The sequence below is a fragment of the Lissotriton vulgaris genome, chromosome 3_1 (genome assembly GCF_964263255.1).
Source record: "Lissotriton vulgaris chromosome 3_1, aLisVul1.2, whole genome shotgun sequence".
In the NCBI taxonomy this organism is placed as follows: domain Eukaryota; kingdom Metazoa; phylum Chordata; class Amphibia; order Caudata; family Salamandridae; genus Lissotriton; species Lissotriton vulgaris.
In genome coordinates, this window is record NC_141689.1 from 1,937,320,915 (window position 1) to 1,937,341,870 (window position 20,956).

Sequence of the window (20,956 nt, forward strand, 5' to 3'; positions counted from 1 at the left end):
GAGGCAGAGGGGGGCAGGCAAAAAGAGGCCTCAACCGGGGCGTGGTCCGACAAGGCTATTACTCCCATGTCCACGGCAGAGACCAGAGCCTGCACTGGCGAAGTGACTAGAAGATGATCAAGCCTCGCGTAGGTCTTGTGCGCGTGGGAATAGTACGAGTAGTCCCTATCTGTGGGATGCATATGAGGCCAGAGGTCCAGGAGGTCAACCTCCGCAAGCCTAGCCTTACAACCAGCTGAGAATTCCCAGACTTGCGGGGAGCGCTGCGCCGATCTGTCTACAACCGAGTCGAAGACCATATTAAGATCTCCCCCAAGGATAATATGTCTGTCTGGCGAGGCAGTGATCTCCTCCACCGCAGATTGTAAGAAACGCTCCTGCTTGTCGTTGGGACTATAAAGGGAATCTATTGTGAACGTAATTCCCCCCACTTTGAACCTGTGTGCCAACAACCTCCCTTTTACTTCAGTGAATTTGTGAATGCGTTCCCCTCTAAAGTGTCGGGCCACCAAAATCGCCACCGCAGCTGTCTTGGTGGCGCCAGAGGAAAAGAACTGCATCGGAAATTTACGAGAGCGTAGCCTGTGTGTGTCCTGCGGTAGTAAGTGTGTTTCTTGAAGGAGGCATATGTCCGCTCGGGGTTTTTCCAACAGGGAGAGCACTGCCCGCTGCTTAACGGGGTTGTTCAGACCCCAAACATTCAAGGTCACGACTTTAAAAGTGTAAGGAGGCATAATGGAAGGTGTATGTGAAAGCGTCGGCATCCTGCGTGGAGGTCATAGCGGGCGAGTGTACCCCCCCCATCTCAAGCAACAAAACAATTGGCCAAAAACAATAAGTAAAGCCACTTCCCCCTACACTAAGCAACCCGCTACCCGCTACGAACCCCAACGTGTCCGTGTTTCCCCCCACACACCAGCCAGCCCCCCTCTCCATCCCCGCACCCGCTTCCCCTCCCGCACTGGTCAAAACAAGGTGGAGAAAGACAGGTAAAGCAATAGATTCTTGCGTAGTGCACTGGACAACCCCTTCCCCCACACCCAACTCCCACAACCCCTCCCGGTTCCCCAACACCCCAGCACAACCCCCCCTACCCCCCAAACCTCGTCCCCGTCCCCCCAAAAATGGAGTCGAAGGAACCATTGTCCAAGCCCGGCCCAAACAGGCAAGTCTATGGAAAGTCACAAAAGTGGACGTCCAGCCACCGCACAACCCCTGCTCCCCCCCACCCCCCCCAGGCCCCCAAACCTGCAGTTCGAAGAAAGCGATGTCGATCTCCCCCCGGAGAACTTCTTAGGCGGTCAATGCAACCTCGCCAGTCGCCGTTTCTCTAGCGACTCCTCTCACAGCACTATCCATTTCAGCCCGGATTGTAGGCGAGTCAGGTCTCGCCGAAGAAGTCGAATGCCTGCGGCCAGGGATCGATTGCCAGCCATCTCTGGTGACTTGACGGCGGCGTGGAGTGGGTGCATCTTCGTCGGTCGCTGTGATGCCCAGTACTGCACAGGTGTCTTGGAGAGAGCGCAGCTGATGCAATGTTCCGTTCCAGCGGAAGATGAGGCGGAAGGGGTGACCCCAAGAGTACTGAGTGTCATGTTCCCGCAAGAAGTCAGTCGCAATTTTAAAGGACTTGCGTTTCTGTAGGGTGACCACCGATAGATCTTGAAAGAGGGCCACCCTACGGCTCCTGAACTCCAACGATGGTTTGGTGCGAGCCACCCGGAGGATTCTTTCTTTCAGGGTGTAATCCGGCAGGTAGGCCAGGAGGTCGGGAGGGGGCGCCGGGGATCTGTGCCGCGGGCCCACTCTATGCGCCCTGTCGATCCTGATAAGAAAGTCAGTTGGTTCATCCAGGATATCCCTGAACAGATCCTGCAGGTAGCCTGCCGCATCCTCCCCTTCTTCTCCGAGAGGAACACCACGGACCCGGATGTTGTTCCTCCAGGAACGGTTCTCAAGATCCTCCACGTGCGATTGGAGATCACCTCCTGCTGAAGCTGCGTGAGTTCCTCGTCTCGGGCATGACCAGCCTCCTCCACGGAGGTCACCCTCTCTCCCAAGCCATCAACCTCTCGCCGCACCTCTCGCACCTCCCCTGCCACCTCCTGCTTGAGCGCTTGGAAGTCCTCTCGGAGAGAGCTGAAGAGCGATTCGAGGAAGGACCTGGTGACCGGCGGCTCCCCCCCGCTCGCTCCCTGGGAGCTGCCTGACTGTCCCGGGGAGTGCTGTCCGCGGTCTTGCCGTGCGGTGCCCCTGTTCAGCATTTCCGGCAGGGTGCGGTCACCTTTCTTAGACCCCTTGTTACCGGCCATTTTGGGCAATGGACGGTGCTCCCCAGTCACCACCAGTGATATCCGTGTCCAATGCGCAGCTTAGCCACCAGCCAGCCGATCCGTCCCGGTATTCAAAGTCTTCTGCGCGCCTACACGGCCAGGCATTGTCCGCACCCTCCTGGTCTAGATGTACCCCGGGAGCCCAGCCGAGTGCACCAATCCTGGCCCGACCTCAAGCACCGAAAGTTTGCCGGGCCTCCTGGAGTAGGGCACCGCTCCCTCAGTGCGCAGAGCTGCCCTCGCGTATTCCGATCACAACCAGGGCCACTCCAAAGTTACACACCCCTGTTCGAGCCAGCCGGGATTAAGACCTCGCGGTCAGCAACCAAATGTGAACCCGGGTCAGGTTGGGGCCACTGCTGACCGCTCAGTAGGCCTGGCGTAGTCCTCCGGGAATTCGGGCCCACCAGCTCCTCGTCCCTCCCAGGAACACTAAGGGGGGTCACACAGAGCTGACCCCACCTCTGCCGCCAGACCCTGCTGCACCCCAGGAGCACTGGGCTCACCCACGTCAGCCGCCGCGATGCAAAAAAAGTCCTCCGCTGGCAGGCCACCCGGGCCGGGGGGATGGGGTCACACTTCTCCGCTCCGACCGCTCACCACCGCTGATAGGCCCACGGTCCTCCGGTTCCTTCAGCTATTCAGGCGCACACCAGGCAACCGTCCCCCACGATGTCGTCCTCCGCGAGGCGCATACCCCTGCCAGGATGGCTCCCGCCCGGGGCCCCCGGAGTCACCTTTCTGGACACAGTCGCCGGCAGCCTCCGGTCAACACCCTTCCGGCCCTCTGTGGGGAAAGCTAGGGTCCCGCAAGGGTCGGCCGCGCCGACAGCGGCCAGGGACGCAGCCAGTCCCGAGCGGACTCACCCCGCCGGGCGCACACCCGCGCCTCACCAGTCTCTGCGGGGGGGTCGTCTCCGCTCTCGCTCAGGTCCGTTCAGGCCTACGGCCTCGCTCAGCGCCTCTCGCGTCCCTCCTGCGGCCGCGACTCGGCCTCGCCACGTCTCAGGACCCAGTCAGGCACGCCGCATCGCACACCCCAGGCTTCACACAATAGCCCGCTGGGTCGTGCTGTAACAGCGGCCAGGCCAGCCAAGGCCTCACGCCGCTCCAAGCAGTTCAGGCGGTCTTCGTTCGGCACCCCAGGCTCAGTTAGTCCCACAAGGCGGGCCCAGCAGCACTTCCGGTCGGGCCGTGACCCTCGCGGATTCCGGCTCGCTGATCAAAGCTCGCCGTTAACGCCGTCCAGCACTCTAATCTCCTCCGGATGTAAGCTTCCAGGTCCCCCACCCCTTCCGCCGCCGCTAGATAGCAACGGGGGGGGGGGGGATCGGCGTTGAATAAGCTGTTTAGGGGCATGGGCCAGAGGAGATCGCAGAAGTCGCGTCCTCCTACTCCGCCATCTTGGCCACGCCCCCTGAGCACCAGGTTTAAAGTATCCACTGGCACCTTACCTTGTCATGTTTGAGACAAGTAACCAGAGGAAAACCTAACGAGTTTGCCAAGAGAGGCTTGGCTTCCTGGACACTACTTCAAGACTGACTGACTGCTCAGGAGGTTGCCTGGAAGCACCTTTGCATGTAGACGATGCTCTGAAGGAGAGAGATTTGTGAAGGCGCCCAGGACCACACTCAAGGCTGGTACTGTAGGCAAGGAGAGGTCCGCCGCACTGCAGTGGCAGAAGTAAGGCCTGGAAGTCTCTAGTGTGTCCACACAGTGTGGGCAAAAGCATCAACACTTGAAGGAGAAGGGTGTGTTAAATACAAGTTATTGCTTGCATGTACCAGCCATGCTTTCTTGCTCATGCTAAACATGCCTAAATGAAGTGTCTATGGGCCCGATGTAGGTCGACATTTACCGACCGGTAACGGCCGATTCGGCCGTTACCGACCGGTAAATGGCTATTCTAGATGTAGGTGGCCTATTTTATCGATTTGGTAAATTTACCGAATCGGTAAATTTACCGAATTGGTAAAATACCGAATCAGTATTTTTACCGATTCGGTAATTTTGAGATGTAGGTGGGACTCTTCTGAGTCCCACAGGCCTTACCGAATCGGTATTTTACCACCCAATCCAATTGGGTGGTAAAATACCGATTCCAGGTGTGCATGCACATGTGTGCATGCACACCTATGGCATGTGACAGACAGACATGCCCTTAGGGCATGTCTGTGTGCCACATGTCACACATGCCTGAAATCGGGGTGCTAGAGGGTGTCAAAGTGACACCCCCTGCACCTTTGCAACATTCAGTATTTACCGAATCGGTAAATACTGATTCGGTAATGCCAATTGGTTCCTATGGGCTTCAATGCCCATAGGAATCAATGGGCATTACCGAATCGGTATTTACAGATTCGGTAAATACCGATTCTTACAGATTCGGTAATTCAATTACCGATTCTATCTACATCTCCCCCCTTCTATTTTACCGATTCATAAATACCGAATCGGTAAAATTCGGTATTTATGAATAGGCAAAATATACTTACCTACATCTGGCCCTATATCTTTAGTTTCAAGCCTCGTTTCCACATCTTGGCTCCCAAGATGAGAAAGTCTTGATTAGTTTGCTCAGCCGAAAAAGTTTACATTCTTGTTACAACTGAAGATTACCTTCTACCTTACTCGTGAACTCAGACTGAGGCACCTGTTTAGTTCCTCTGTTTTATGGACTAAGGTGATCTTTATTAAAAGCCTCTATGCAGGATGCTATACATTTGTACATTGTCTGTACTTATGGAGCTCGCTCCAAGACGGTTTGCTGGAAGACCCCCTGGTTGACAGACCTGGTGATTTGCAGATAATGAATTCAATTGGCATGTGCACAGATTTCTTATACAGTCCTGGCACATTGGTGCTAGAAAGAGCCTACACTTGGTAGGATGCAGGGAGTGGAGCTGAACTGGACTCCACACGACCGGTTGCCAAGGCAGAGACCATAGTTGAGGAGGAAAGAATGGGTGGTGTTTAGTGTGACTCTGAACTGGAAGAATGGATGTTTGCAGTCAGATGTATGAGGCCTCTTCTGTTTTTGTAATAAATGTCTGTGACCCTTGACCCTGATCTCAGGTCAGGTCGCTCCCAACGCCGTGCGGCTCCTCCTGTGCGCCCGTGACTCTGCCCCAATGCTGCCGCTGCCTGGTGTTCACAGCTGGTGTGCTCCTGCGGTCTGGTGACTGTTTTTTTTCCCCTGTACTGTACTGCTCTGATTCTGTATTGGCATTAGTATTCTGTATTTTCTTTTTTAGTTGGTCCCTTTAGCGCCCCTTGCCCTCTGTGCCCCCCCCGCTTCCCGCCGCTGCTCCCCTGCGGCCCCGCCCCTTTGCCTTCTATGTCCCGGCCCCATCGCCCATTGGCCGCCCCGCTCCTGCCTCCCAGCTGCTCTTCCCTCCCACTTCACCTCTTATGGAGGATGCCCTGCGGAAGCACAGCGGACAAGGCAAGCCCGTCTGCGCCTGGACCGCGCTCAGCGACAGAACCCCTGGACCCCGAAGCCGCCACAACACCAGACTGCACTACGACTCCAGCACCCTCCACGCACTCAACACCGGACGAGACCACCCCTGCTACCAGGCCATCCCGAAGCACACCCAAGGGCCCTTCACCTGCCAAAACTGCAGCTTCACCTGCATCCAGCCCACCAAACCATCAACCAGAGAACCCAACCACCTCCGTTGCATCCTCCTCAACACCCGCTCCGCTCGCAAGCACGCCATCGAACTCTGGGACCTCCTAGACTCTACCGGCCCTGACGTCGCATTCCTGACGGAGACCTGGCTGAACGCCACCTCAGCACCAGACATCACCATAGCCATCCCACAGGGCTACAAGATCTCCCGCAGAGACCGCACCAACGGAGTTGGAGGGGGAATCGCCATCATCGACAAGGACACCCTCAGAGTCTCGACCAACACCGACGACACACTCACCACTGCTGAGCACATGCACTTCCAAATCCACTCCAACCCTAACACGACCCTCAGAGGAACACTCGGATCCCGACCACAGTTCAGCGACACCATCGCCGACCTAGTCAGCACCCACGCCCTCGCCTCCATTGACTACATCCTCCTCGGGGACCTGAACTTCCACCTCGAGAACAACAACGACGCCAACTCCACCGCCCTGATCGACAACCTCGCCAACCTCGGACTCAAACAGCTCGTGACGACACCCACCCACGCCGCTGGACACACGCTGGACCCCATCTTCTCCGCAAGCCCCCACGTCTCCTTCAACCACACCACCAAACCCCACTGGACCGACCACAGATGCGTCCACTTCACCTGCAGGAAACCCACCACACACCACCGCACCCAACAGTTGCTACGCCGCTGCTAGGGCAAGGTCACCAAGGACCAACTGACCACCACCCTCGCACTGAGACCTCCCGCCGACCCCATCGACCCCAACACCACCACTACCAACCTCAAACAGTGGATTAACGACTGCGTCAACACCCTCGCCCCTCTCAAGACCTCCACTACCAACAGCACCAACAAGAAAGCCGCCTGGTTCACTGAAGACCTCCGGACCTGCAAGCACACCTGTCGGAAGCTGGAGAAGAAATGGCTCCGCGACCGAACACCAGAAAGCCACACAGCCCACAAGAATGCCGCCCTCGCACTGAGACCTCCCGCCGACCCCATCGACCCCAACACCACCACTACCAACCTCAAACAGTGGATTAACGACTGCGTCAACACCCTCGCCCCTCTCAAGACCTCCACTACCAACAGCACCAACAAGAAAGCCGCCTGGTTCACTGAAGACCTCCGGACCTGCAAGCACACCTGTCGGAAGCTGGAGAAGAAATGGCTCCGCGACCGAACACCAGAAAGCCACACAGCCCACAAGAATGCCGCCCTTGCACTGAGACCTCCCGCCGACCCCATCGACCCCAACACCACCACTACCAACCTCAAACAGTGGATTAACGACTGCGTCAACACCCTCGCCCCTCTCAAGACCTCCACTACCAACAGCACCAACAAGAAAGCCGCCTGGTTCACTGAAGACCTCCGGACCTGCAAGCACACCTGTCGGAAGCTGGAGAAGAAATGGCTCCGCGACCGAACACCAGAAAGCCACACAGCCCACAAGAATGCCGCCCGCAGGCCCCACCAACTCATCAGGACCGCCAATAGGACCGCCTTCAAGGACCGCCTAGACAACAATGCCCACAACACCAAAGAGCTCTTCAGCATCGTGAAAAACTCTCCAACCCCAGCTTCAACAACACCAACGACATTCCACCATCACAAGGCCTGAGCGACTCACTGGCCACGTTCTTTCACCTCAAGATCACCGACATCCACGACAGCTTCAACTCAGACACCCCGCACCATTGTCTAGAATGCCTTTCGCCTTGAGTTTTGTTCCTGTGTTTTCCTTTCTGTTCTGTTTCTAAAAAATTTAAAACATCTATATCCTGCCTACATCCTGTGTTGCCGAAAAGGTATCCTGTACTATGCTGAACCACTAGAGAGCGGTCGCTGCTTTGTAAGTCTATACAATTGCTTCATATGTTTTAGCGGCCGGCCCTTGTGGTTGTAGGCCCATACTTGTAATGATATTTTTTGCACGATAAAGTTAAAAAAAAAAAAAAACATGAACTCCATCCACTCCGGATCCCCATCCGACCCTTGCCCTCACCACGTTTTCAACAAAGCCAGCACATTCATTGCGCCCCACCTCCGAAAAACAATCAACATCTCCTTCGAGACACCAACCTTCCCGGAAAGCTGGAAGCATGCCGAGATCAACGCCCTACTGAAGAAACCCAAGGCGGACCCCAAGGACCTCAAGAACTTCCGGCCCATCTCCCTGCTTCTGTTCCCGGCGAAAGTCACGGAGAAGATTGTCAACAAACAGCTAACCCACTACCTCGAAGACAACAGCATCCTGGACCCTTCCCAATCCGGCTTCCGCAGCAACCACAGCACTGAGACGGCCCTCATAGCCGCCACCGACGACATCAGGATCCTGATGGACAAAGGAGAAACAGCCGCCCTCCTCCTACTGGACCTATCAGCAGCCTTCGACACGGTCTGCCACCGCATCCTATCAGCACGCCTCCATGACGCCGGAATCCAAGAGAAGGCCCTGGCCTGGACCACATCCTTCCTCTCCGGCAGAACCCAGAGCGTCCACCTCCCACCCTTCTGCTCTAAAACCACCGAGATCATCTGCTGCGTCCCACAGGGATCCTCCCTCAGCCCGACGCTGTTAAATATCTACATGGCACCCCTCGCCCACGTCGCACAACTAACGGTGGGCGGCCAGCTACGCTCCGTCTGCGGAGTGTGCGTAGTGCCGCCTACTCCGCATTTTGCGGAGCTGGCGGAGCCAGGCGGCACTACGCACGCTCCGCAGACGGAGCGTAGCTGGCCGCCACTCGCCTCCCTCCCGCCCTCCCTAAATACTTTGAAATAAAGGAATGAAATAATTTAAAAAGCACTTACCTTGCCGCCGCTGCCCGCCGCGTCCCCGGGGCTCACTATCTTCCGTCTTCCGTCCGCTTTACTAATGCGCATGCGCGGGCGGCCGCGCATGCGCATTTTCACGAGAAAATGCGCATGCGCGGCCGCCCGCGCATGCGCATTAGTATAGAAGACAGAAGACGGAAGATAGCGAGCCCCGGGGACGCGGCGGGCAGCGGCGGCAAGGTAAGTGCTTTTTAAATTATTTGATTCTTTTATTTCAAAGTATTTAGGGAGGACGGGAGGGAGGCGGGTGGCGGGGCTGGCGGCCAGTGGTGTTTGCGGAGTGGGGCTACGCGGAGTGCGGAGGTGGGCGTAGTTTCTCGCCCACTTCGCGTAGCTCCGCGAAGCCCCACCCCGCGAACTCCGCCCAGGGTTACGCACAACAACATAACTTTAACATCATCTCCTACGTCGACGACACCCAGCTGAACATATCCCCCACCGAAGACCCCCACACCGCCAAAGCCAACCTCCACAGAGGAATGAAGGCCGTCGCCAACTGGATGAAGGACAGTGGCTGAAGCTAAACTCAGACAAGACAGAGGTCCTCATCCTCGGACCCACCCCATCAGCCTGGGACGACTCCTGGTGGCCCATATCGCGAGGCACAGCCCAGGAACCCACCGACCACGCACGCAACCTGGGGGTCGTCCTGGACTCCGCCCTCTCCATGACAAAGCAAGTCAACGCCGTCTCTGCATCCTGCTTCAACACCCTCTGAACGCTCCGCAGGATCTTCAAATGGATCCCCTCTGACATGAGAAAAACCGTCACCCAGGCCCTCATCACCAGCAGACTTGACTACGGGAACGCCCTCTACTCAGGAACAACAACCAAGCGCCTGAGACGACTACAACAAATCCAGAACATCACAGGCGGGGTAGAGAACGCCTTGGCACGACTGATCCTCGACATCCCCCGACGCAGCCACATCACACCCCACCTGAAAGGCCTGCACTGGCTCCCAGTCAACAAGAGGATCACCTTCAAACTCCTCATCCACGCACACAAAGCTTTTCACAACGCCGGACCAGCATACCTCAATGCCCGACTAAGCTTCTACACCCCCACCCGGAGCCTCCGCTCTGCCAACCTCGCCCTCGCCACAGCTCCTCGTATCCGGAAAACCACCGCCGGCGGCAGATCCTTCTACCTCGCCGCCAAGACATGGAACACTCTCCCTACCAACCTACGATAGACCCAGGACCTGCTGGCCTTCAGAAGACTTCTCAAGACCTGGCTCTTCGATCAGTAGCAGCCCCCCCCCCCCCAGTGCCTTGAGACCCTCACGGGTATGTAGTGCGCTTTAGAAATGCATTGATTGATTGATTGATTGATTGATTCCTGCGGGTAATCAATTGTTCATTGCAAATTAGAAGTAATGCTTTCAGCAGGAATCCTGTTGTTTGTGCCTTAGCTGTGGTCGGGGGCTCGTTGTGTTTTGAGCCTTCGAGGAGGAGTTTTCTTTGGGTACGTTAGGTGGAAGAAGTGTTGTGTCTTATAGGGGCATTGATATATTACCGGTGTCATATGTTTCTTGGATTAATTGTATTATTTCATGGAGCAGCTTCATGGAGGTTGTTATTGAGTGTTTGGGTGGGGGAGGAGAAGCTTCTGAGATTGTGATACATGAAGGGTCTAATTTAAGAACAATTGATTGATGCCCAATAAAAGGTTGTATGATGGAACCTCGCAGACATTTACCCTACATGCCTTTACAACATAGTCTCTACCCCGCCTGTGATGTTACCACGCGTTACTTTAGCACGCAAGTTGTTAGAACGACTTGATTTAGGGGGTACTGGTTTTGAATAGTATAAATTACTATTCTAACTCAAGTCTACGCAACAGTAGGGAAGGTGTTGGACTTAAACATCTAACACCATTCCAACAACGTGCCCCCTACAGCAAGTCCTTGTAACAACTTGCTAGGCAAGTAATGCGTGGTAATGTCGCATGTGGGGTAATGACTAAGTACTAAAGGCTGGTCGTGGTAAAGACTGCGGGGTAAAGGATGTTCCCCCCTAGAAACTGCTGTTGAATGGTCATTTTGTAGTAAAACCTCGAAAGTCAATCTAAAATCCATGTAGTAAAATAAAATCTCACTGCAGAAATATGCCTTTATCTATGCCAACATAGGTAACCTGTGAGCAAAATTGTGTGCAAGTAATGTTTTGTGGAATTGATCAGTCTTATGTGCACTTGAGTACGTTGGATGCATTTTTGGGAAAGGAAGAGATATGACAAGTTCATGGACTGCATCCTGCTGTGTCTTTGTTGAAAGTATTATGCTTTGTTAGACGTTTAGGTGTACATACTTTGCATAATGGTAGTAATGTTTTGTTTGTCAGATGGTATTAGAGGTGTGGTTCTATGGGTTGTAACGTGTAGATTTAAGAGCTATGAGACTATTGGTGACTGTTTTGAAGTGTTATGGTTCAGATGATGAGATAGTGCAAGTGGAATTGTGAGGGCGAGGGGGGCAGTGAGTGCAGGGCAGGCTGTTTCTGGGCCATGTTGAGGAAAGTCTTGAGAGAGAAGGCCAAAACGAAATGTTAGCTTAGTTTTGGGAGGTTGAAAAGGTGGAGGAGATGGTGGTGGGGAAGCAATGCCGTCTTATCGTAGTGTTCCTAAGACAAGCATTAATACCACGTCCTCTTGATGCACCATCTAGACTGTCTACTGTACACTAGCATAAAGTCACCACTGTGATGTTTTGGTCTGGGGAGTATGTGTTCTGGGCCTGCCCGGTGTCATGGGAAAGAGGGTCTGTTATTACCTTCTTCAAAACTTCCCAACACTCTGCCGGTAATGTATGCCTCTTTTTCAATGTTCTGGCACTTTATTTTCAATCATAGAAGGCCCAAAAGGTTCACATTTTTACCCAAGCAAATATTGGTGAAAGTGCACACAGATGATACATCCCTACAAAAATTCAAAGTGCTGTAGTAAAACTATATTCCCCAACAAACCTCCAGACTCAATAGGCCCAAATTGACTTTTTGCTAGTTGCTCATTAAGGAAGTTGAGTCTGCAGTCAGCCAACTTTGATATTGATGCAGCTTTTCATAACCTTTTTAGAGACTTTGCCGACCTTTAGGGACCTAATTTGACTCCTTCACTGCAAGCTATAGTCCAATGTGCACAAAGCTCACAGGTTCACCCCTGCCCCATACCTAAAGGGTTTGGTGTGAAATTACCAACAGCAAATACGAGATGCCTTGAAAACTCTACAGTAAAAATGTTGTGTCTCCAAGTTTCCAGAACAAGCCTTTGATTTTCACTAGAGCCCAAACACTCTAGAGGCAGCCCAGTTTTGCCTGTTAGACACTAAAAGAAGCCATCATTTATTTTAAAGATAGATTAATTGTTTGTTATGCAAGAACAGCAACCAAGAGTGGTTGGCAGCCGTGATGTCATGGTTCAGGAATTAAGGTATAATTTGTTATCACCTGCCAACTGAAGTGGCTCTGAAAGGCTGTGAATGCCTCCTATTCTCAATACGTCTATCCCCAACTTTCACGCTATCAGGCCTATTAATCTATCGACCACCGGGTCCTCATGGGGAGTTCCTAGAAGAGCTACCTGATGCGATGGCCAGTCTACTACTTAAAAAATCTCACATTCAGATACTTGGAGACCTGCATCTTCACATGCAGGACAAAAGCCATCCAAGTTTAAAGAGACTATTATCAGACTTAGAAAGTCTACAACTGACTCAGCTGGTAGAAACAGCTACACACAGTAAAGGTCACACCTTGGATGTGGTAATCTCCAATGACCCCGATCTCACAGTAGCCCTCCCTGTTCCAGTGCCTTGGTAAGACCACTACTTCATTCCCTTTAAGGTACGCAAGTCAGAAAATCAGCGCAGAGACATTACACTTAAGAATCTGGTAATGAAAAGACGCTGGGATAAGATCAACCCGGGCGTTTGGGGGGACATCTTAACAAGTACTAAAAATTCACAATCAGAGACAATAGGGTCAGCTGAAGAAGGCTACTCACAATGGGAATCTTGGATCACACACTCTCTAGACATAGTAGCACCTAAGACTACCCACAAGCACAGAACTAGAACCATAGCGGAAGGATGGTTTAATTCCCAGTTATTGGAGCAAAAAAAAAGAGTGTAAAAAAATTGAAAGAGAGTGGAGAAAAGGTTATGATCCCCAACTCAAAACAAAGTATAACTCAGATATTAGAAAGTATCATAATAACATCAAATTGAGTCAAGCCAAATTCTTTGAGGAGAAAATCTGGGGGGCACAGAACTCATCAAGGGAACTGTTCTCAATAATCAAAACCCTGACCAATCCATCCATCGATAGTGGCCCATCCGAAACCTCAGAGGAGCGGTCCAATAACCTAGCCTCATATTTCCGCTCGAAGGTGACAGATCTCCATAGTGACTTCAAAACGGATGAAGACCACATAATAGAGGGGAAGGAAGAGCATGTAGTAGCCTCCTCACAACAAGTTATTACTTATTTTCCCAAAGATGGAACAGAAGGATCTAGAAATCTTACTAGACACGGTGAAGTCTGGCTCACCTCTGGGCTCAGCACCTCCACATATTATCAAAACAATAGCACCCATTACTGCACCCTTTTTTAATGAAGATCTTGAATCAATCACTAGAAATAAGCACAGTCCCATCGGCCTTGAAACATGCTGTGATAAAGCCGCTGTTAAAAAAGCAAACGCGGATCAATCATAACCAGGAAATTATCGCCCTATCTCCCTGCTACCATATGTTGGAAAGCAATTGGAAAACAGGTCAATAAGAATTTGTCAGAATTCCTAGAAGACAATAACTGCCTCCACCACTCACAGATGGGCTTCAGGGCACAACACAGCACAGAAACTGCCTTACTTGTAGTAGTGGAGGAGTTAAAACAGTCACTGGAAATTGGAAAACCAGCTTCATTGCCCTTGTTGGATTTGAGCGCTGCCTTTGATACGGTCACTCAAATGGTTGACTTCATTCCTGAGTGAACGTTCATTACAGGTGCAGGAAAACAACATCCTTTCCAAAACCATGTCTCTGAAGTGTGGAGTCCCACAGGTCTCCTCACTGAGTCCAACACTTTGTATTGTTTATATTAAACCACTTGCCAAAATTGAATCGAAATTTGGCATCTCCATGACTTCGTACACCAATGATACCCAACTGATCATCTCCCTAGACCCAAAAAAACAGGAGGGATGGTGAAAGATTATCCTCCTGCCTGGTCAAAGTAAAAGAATGGGTGACTGCAAACTGCCTAAAGATAAATGAAGATAAAACTGAGCTATTGCTCTTTGGAAATAAGGCAATACCTAGGCCTATAATAAACTGGCCGGCATGCTTAGGTAAACCACCCTTCCCGGCTGAAACAGTAAAAAGTCTGGGGTTCTGGCTAAAAACAGATCTTTCTATGATCTCACAGGCCAATAAGGTCACAGCAACCTGCTTCGGACTTCTTAGAAGTCTACAAACATTTTTAGACAGAATACCCACCCAACTAAGGAAAACAGTGATCCACTCGCTGGTAACCTCGCGACTGGACTATGGAAATTCACTGTTCCTAGGGGTACCTAAATATGTTACCCAGAAATTGCAGATAGCCCAGAATGCTGCCGCGAGAATACTGTGTAACATCCCGGCACGGGAATCAGTAAAAATGCACCTGCGACAACTACACTGGCTCCCAGTGGAGGCCAGAATAAAAAGTATTAGTCATAACTCAGAGAACCCGGCACAATAAAGGGCCAAAAAAAGTAAGAAATCTAATCTACTCCTATATTCCAAAGAGGCAGTTGCAATCCAGCGCAGAAGAATGGCTTGTACAGACAAAGGTCAGGATGGAAAAATGGGGAGGAAAATCTTTCTCCCACTTGGCCCCCAAATTATGGAATTTCCTACCACTGGAACTCAGACAGACAGAGGGGGAGTTACAATTCCGCAAAAAGATCAAAACTTGGCTGTATACGCAATATCTTTAAGGTATAACCTACTCAAACTCAGTACCTGACTGCCCAGTGCTGGGAAGCCCAAGAGTGGCCTTGCGCTTTATAAATTCATAATAATAATAAGTGGGTTTCAACAACTTGTAAACATGGAAGCTGCTAGAGGATCCCCTGTTCCTTCAGAAGTAGTTCTGAATGGCAATCCCCATGTGGAAGCCTGGCGCTGTTTTATCAAGTTAGCACTATCAACCCGAAGTGCAGGTTTAAACCAGTGCCTCTGGAAGTTTGTGGTATGGGAGAAATAAATTATGTTGTGAGGTTAACTAAATTATGTTAAGAGAAAAAGCAAAATAATCAACATAATGCAGCATGTTTTTAGCAGTATTACCTCACTTCAATACCGCTGCCCAGCAACAAATGTGGCAGTGTTTTTGGTAACTTTTGAGTGACAAACTATTTTTTGTTTAAAGCTGCTAGCTATGCAGAAGTTGAAGGGATTCTGTGACAAGTGTGGCAAATTTGTATTTATGCAGGAAATGCCTCAGCCTCAGAATTGCATTATTCCAGTGGCCCTGGCTATGAGGTGCTGAGTCCCTTTAAGGGGCTGAATTTCAATTTGTGCTACATTACCACCCCCTAAGAGAGTGAGCTCTCAAACATTTTTCCACAGTTGGGCAACCAAAGGAGACACATTTTCCTAGAGGACTGTACCATTCGTCAGACCGGCTCGAGGGGTGGGTTGTGTTTTTGTGATCCTGATGAATAATGAAGCACAGTCAGGGCTATAAATGAAGGACCAGGGGACCAGTAAGAAAAACCCCTCCCAGGTGGGTGAGTGCCCGCGAGTTCCCCGGCCATTAACATGCAACCTACCTTCCTTTGTGTCAACAGATTTATTTTATTTAGGAGATTTGTTAAGCGCACAAATACCCGAGGGTGTCTCGGCGCTGTGTGTCCGCTATGCTGTCCATGAAATGATTACTGTTTAAAAAGCCATGTTTTTATCTGTTTGCGAAAGGAGAGAAGAGAAGTGCAGGTTTTAATTTGGCATGGAAGACTGTTCCAAAGTTTGGTGGCAGACACTATAAAGGACCTGTCACCCCACAAGACTTTCTTAGTCCTTGGGACCTGCACAAGACATGCAGTAGATGAGCGGAGGGATCTTACCGGGGTATAAGGGCAAAAGGCATCTTTTAGGAAAGCAGGTCCTAGGGAGTGAATTGCTTTATAGGCAATACAAAGTGCCTTAAATTTAGTTCTTTTCCTTACTGGCAACCAGTGAAGCTGTTTAATAGTGCTGGAAATAGGGGTAAACTTGGGGGTCGCAGTGATCAATCTAGCCCCAGCATTCTGCACCAACTGTAGTTTTTTTATGACTCCTTCCTGAGCATTGACAAAGAGCCCGTTACAGTAATCAATGCGAGATATCACTAATGCACTGACCAAATGAGATGAGTCTTTTGATTGTGAAAAACAGCCATAGCTTTTACTCACATAGCATGATCAAACCGCACATATCAAAGTTTACCAAGCATACAGCATTATTGTCAAATTGTCTGCAGTTATTAAGTCCATAAAAGCATCCTGTGACAGCACCCTGAGCAAATACCCCATTACCACATTGCAGCAAGGGTTTAGCACCTCTTGCGACCTCTAGGTCCAAGTTTACTGCCAAGTGTTGTGGACGGCCCTAGTGCCTAACCCTGGTGGCAAGTGCAGTGACCATCCTCTGATGACTCCTTGCTGACTAAGTGTCTGCTCCATGTCCCCCATGCGTAAGGCAGCCCAATTGCATGTGCTTGAGCGGCTACTCCTTTGGCTAATGTGCTCCCGCTGCTGTCCCTTTGTGTTGTCTCCTCTCCTGATGCTCCCCTAGTTGATGCCCAGTAGCTCGAGAGCTCCCCCCCCCAGTGTTGAGGAGGAACAGGCCAAGCCTACTTCCGTCACGTGTACCCCTTCTGGTTTGTAGTACCCCTGTTTTTTAGGTTAATGAGTCCATGCCTCACTAAACCCTACTTGTTAGCTTTGCACACTCTGGACATGGTGTTGTTCATTTTCTTTATTGACCTTTCTATAGATGCGTTATCCAATGCCCCTCTCCATACATCTTGCGGTATGATCTCAGACCACAAAAGCTCTGCTGGCCTAATGAGTCTGGCTCGCTGTCAGTCGGCTATCAGGGCACCCAATAACTCCCTATGGCCCAAAACTGCTAAGTCTTTTCCCCGCCAGAAGCCCTACTAATCCATCAGGCTTCCCTTCTCGCCTCACTGCATCTTGCATGGTAGGCAGCAGGTGTTCCCATCACATCCCTGGCTCGACTTTCCAGGAGACCAACGTCAAAAAAAATCCCCTTGGGAACCGTTGTAACTACTTAATCATTCAGCCACACACAATAACCTTCTGGGCAAACTTAACTCGCTCAAGAGCAACCACACTGTGATCCAAGGAAAAAATCAGTGCAAAATCAATTATAAAAAAGTTGCTTACAATTTATTACAAATGTTATATATACAACTACACAACTTAAAAATACATTGTACAATATAGCAATAAAATAAAAAATGGCATATGTTTAAATAATAATTTCTAATAAAAAGTGGGACAAAAAACACAGCAAGAAAAATAATTTCAAGTCAGAAAACACCACGGTAATCAGACATGTAGATAGACAATATATATGCACATGACTTTTAAGCAAAACAAATTCTTGCTAAATAGTAGAAAAGCAGTTATTTGCATTTGTCATTTATCCGTGATAGTTCCCATACAACTAGAGCATTGACGCGTTTCGGTGGGTCCAACGGAAATGGCTCCCCACCTTCTTGAGGAAAGACAACTTCTTCCCACTTCGTATAACAAAATTCTCATACGCCCAATCCATCAAATATTATTTGATAAAAATGGTGTAGAAGAAAGCAAGTAACCTGTCGCCACTCACGGCTTGCAATGTTTACGAAGCTAATGCAGTGGCGAAGAAGTTCCTTCTTCTTTATTAAAATAAACCACAGTTTCTTCCTCGTCCCGCCCAATACAGCAAAGAGGAGGATGCAGCCAATCTGAAAGGAGCGGTAAACCGGAAACCTACGAAGGTTATCTCTGTTGCAGTTCCGAATAGAAAATTCTCACTCCTAATACATTTCAGGGTAATCTCTCTCCAAGATATCGGCAATGTAGATTCTTCGCAGGGAGTCTGACACGGGGTGAAATGCCAACACTACGGTCTCCCTTCCAGGAGACCGTAGTGTTGCGCAGCACCATTCCTACATAATTTTTTCACGCAGACACCCACCACTGTGCCATGGTAACAAACAAATGTCCCAGTATCAATACCCTGCGTGCTTGACTAGGGGACCTGTCATTATAGAAATGTAGTTTAAGTTGGGTCGCATATAGCCCCCAAAGGCACCTGGGGCCTCATTTATGAGGCGCCTTGCGCCATCGGAACTTCACTTTTCATGAAGTTCCGTGGCGCAGAAGCCTGCGTGGTATTTATCAGGCAGCAGTACGCCAGTTTTTGTGGCGACCTGCTGCCTGATAAATATCAGTCCCTTTAACGCAGTGTTCTACGTTAAAGGGGCGTGCAATGGGTGTTGCTGGGGGCGTTCCCAGCAACATCCATGGCCTTTTGGCACTGCCCCAGATTTACGAGAAATTGTAACTCTGAAGCAGTGTCAAAAGCTTACGCCTCCCCAGGGGAGGCGTAAGGGAGGCGCAACAGGGAGAAATGTCTTTATTTCTCCTCGTATTTCCTTTTTCTATGTGTGCTGCATTCTACAGCACACATAGAAAGAGGAAAAGCCTCTTGTGATTATTTTTGTACAGAAAGGTTTCCCTTCCTGTACAAAAATAATCTTCCCCGCAACGCAGGCACCCTTGCACCATTGTGCAAGGGTGCTGGCGCAGGCAGCCCATTGTGCGCTGGCGCAGGGGAAAAGGACAGGAATGCGCCGTATCTGGCGCATTTCTGCCCTTTTCTTTTGCCGTAGGGAAGCGCAGCAGGAAGGCCTGCTGCGCTTCCCTACGGCAAAAAGTCATAAATGAGGCCCCTGATGCCCACCGGCCTATCTGTTTGATGTGCTCACGGCCATTGTTGTAGCATCTATGCAGAAGGAATGTGGCACAAATTCTTTAGGTGGTAGGCCTACTGCACTAATGACCATTCTAGGGACTGTGTTAAATTGAAAGCGGCTGAGATATGATCCGTCTTCGCGGCAGAAAAGAGTCTGATCACCCTGGACTCTGCTTTTTAGGTTTTGACTGGCGATGCGTACTTCAGTACACATGCGCCAAAAAACCTTTTGATGTGTGTGTGTGGGGTCGGGAATACGCCCTCTCCTCTCATTGGCTAGCTCCATAAATGGAGGCTAGCCATTGGGAGAGGGCTCCGTCCGTCAATCTCGGACCAGATTCGGGGGCGTTCCCGAGAATTTTTGGCTTTTGGCGACGTCACGCTACGTCAGCCAAAAGCCGAGAACGCCCCCGAATCTGGTCCGGCATTGAGCCGGCACCCGCCTTCCTGCTTGCGTGAGTGCTTTGTTTTTTTTGCCGTGTGTGTCTGTTCCCGCTCCCCCCCCCTCCGCTGTCAGTGTGTCCGTGTGTGTCTGTTCGCGCCCCCCCCCCTCCGCTGTCAGTGTGTCCGTGTGTGTCTGTTCCCGTTCCCCCTCCCCCCCCCAACCTACATTAAAGATTCACTGTTGGCGAACCTGCAAAGAAACACTTCTGCACTCCAATGACAGCACTTCAATATGTTGCTTTGCATTGAATCGTCTTGCACATGAACTGACACTAAAGAATACAGAAAACGAAAACCTGAGGTGCGCTAATGCACCACAAAGTTCACTATTGTTTCAGTTTCATGGCGACAAACCAGCCTTTTAAGCACACCAAGAACAGGTACTCACCGTTTCATATTTCCTGCACGTGAAATGCTTGACCCTAAATGCTGCCAATCTAGAGCACTGCAATATAGCAATATATGAAGTCATGTTTTCAATTTGAGAATAACACGACGTTCTCTCACTGAATCTCAAGCCCCCTTCAATGCGTACTGAACAAAGGCCACAGAGTGTTTGATTGACAGACTGCTGCAGGCCTGGGGGCTTGCTCTATATTCACTGCGGCATTCACGTGACCCACCCCCCTCCGCTGTCAGTGTGTCCGTGTGTGTCTGTTCCGCTCCCCCCCCCCCCCTATGCTGTCAGTGTGTCCGTGTGTGTCTGTTCCCGTTCCCCCTCTCCCCAACCTACATTAAAGATTCACTGTTGGCGAACCTGCAAAGAAACACTTCTGCACTCCAATGACAGCACTTCAATGTGTTGCTTTGCATTGAATCGTCTTGCACGTGAACTGACACTAAAGAATACAGAAAACGAAAACCTGAGGTGCGCTAATGCACCACAAAGTTCACTATTGTTTCAGTTTCATGGCGACAAACCAGCCTTTTAAGCACACCAAGAACAGGTACTCACCGTTTCATATTTCCTGCACGTGAAATGCTTGACCCTAAATGCTGCCAATCTAGAGCACTGCAATATAGCAATATATGAAGTCATGTTTTCAATTTGAGAATAACACGACGTTCTCTCACTGAATCTCAAGCCCCCTTCAATGCTAAATACACTGGGAGACGCTGCTGGGCAGCTGCTTCGGGCAAGGGTCATCCCCTACCCTTTGTAATGGGTGCAGTGTTCGTTCATGAACTGGAGACCGTTTCACCTCCCACAGTGCTGCGGTGGGATTCATACATATAATAATATTTAAATAACCACTTAGTGCTCTCTCTTGAGCAAACCCCAAACTAAGTTGTCTGTGCGAGTTGATAACCATACTGTGAAAACGGCAACCGGCAGCTGAAAAGTTCCCCAAAAAAACTTTGCAAATAATCTTCAGCTGCAAGACACCAGGCGTGGTTCTCTTTTAGTAACTTTGAGAAAGAAACTTTTCAAAATCTGTAAATCTTGCAGCAGATAAATGGCAAGTGCAGTAAAGTCATAATAATTACGCTAAAAATGCCATAGCGGCAGAATCACATTTGTTATCTTGTAAAAGAAAGCCAACACTTGGGATAGCGCTTTAGAAGTCTAAAACATGGTAAATGGAAACACAAATCGCCAGCAAGCATCAAATTAAGCAGACAAAACAACAAATGAACGGTCTAGAGAGCTCCACCCAATGATA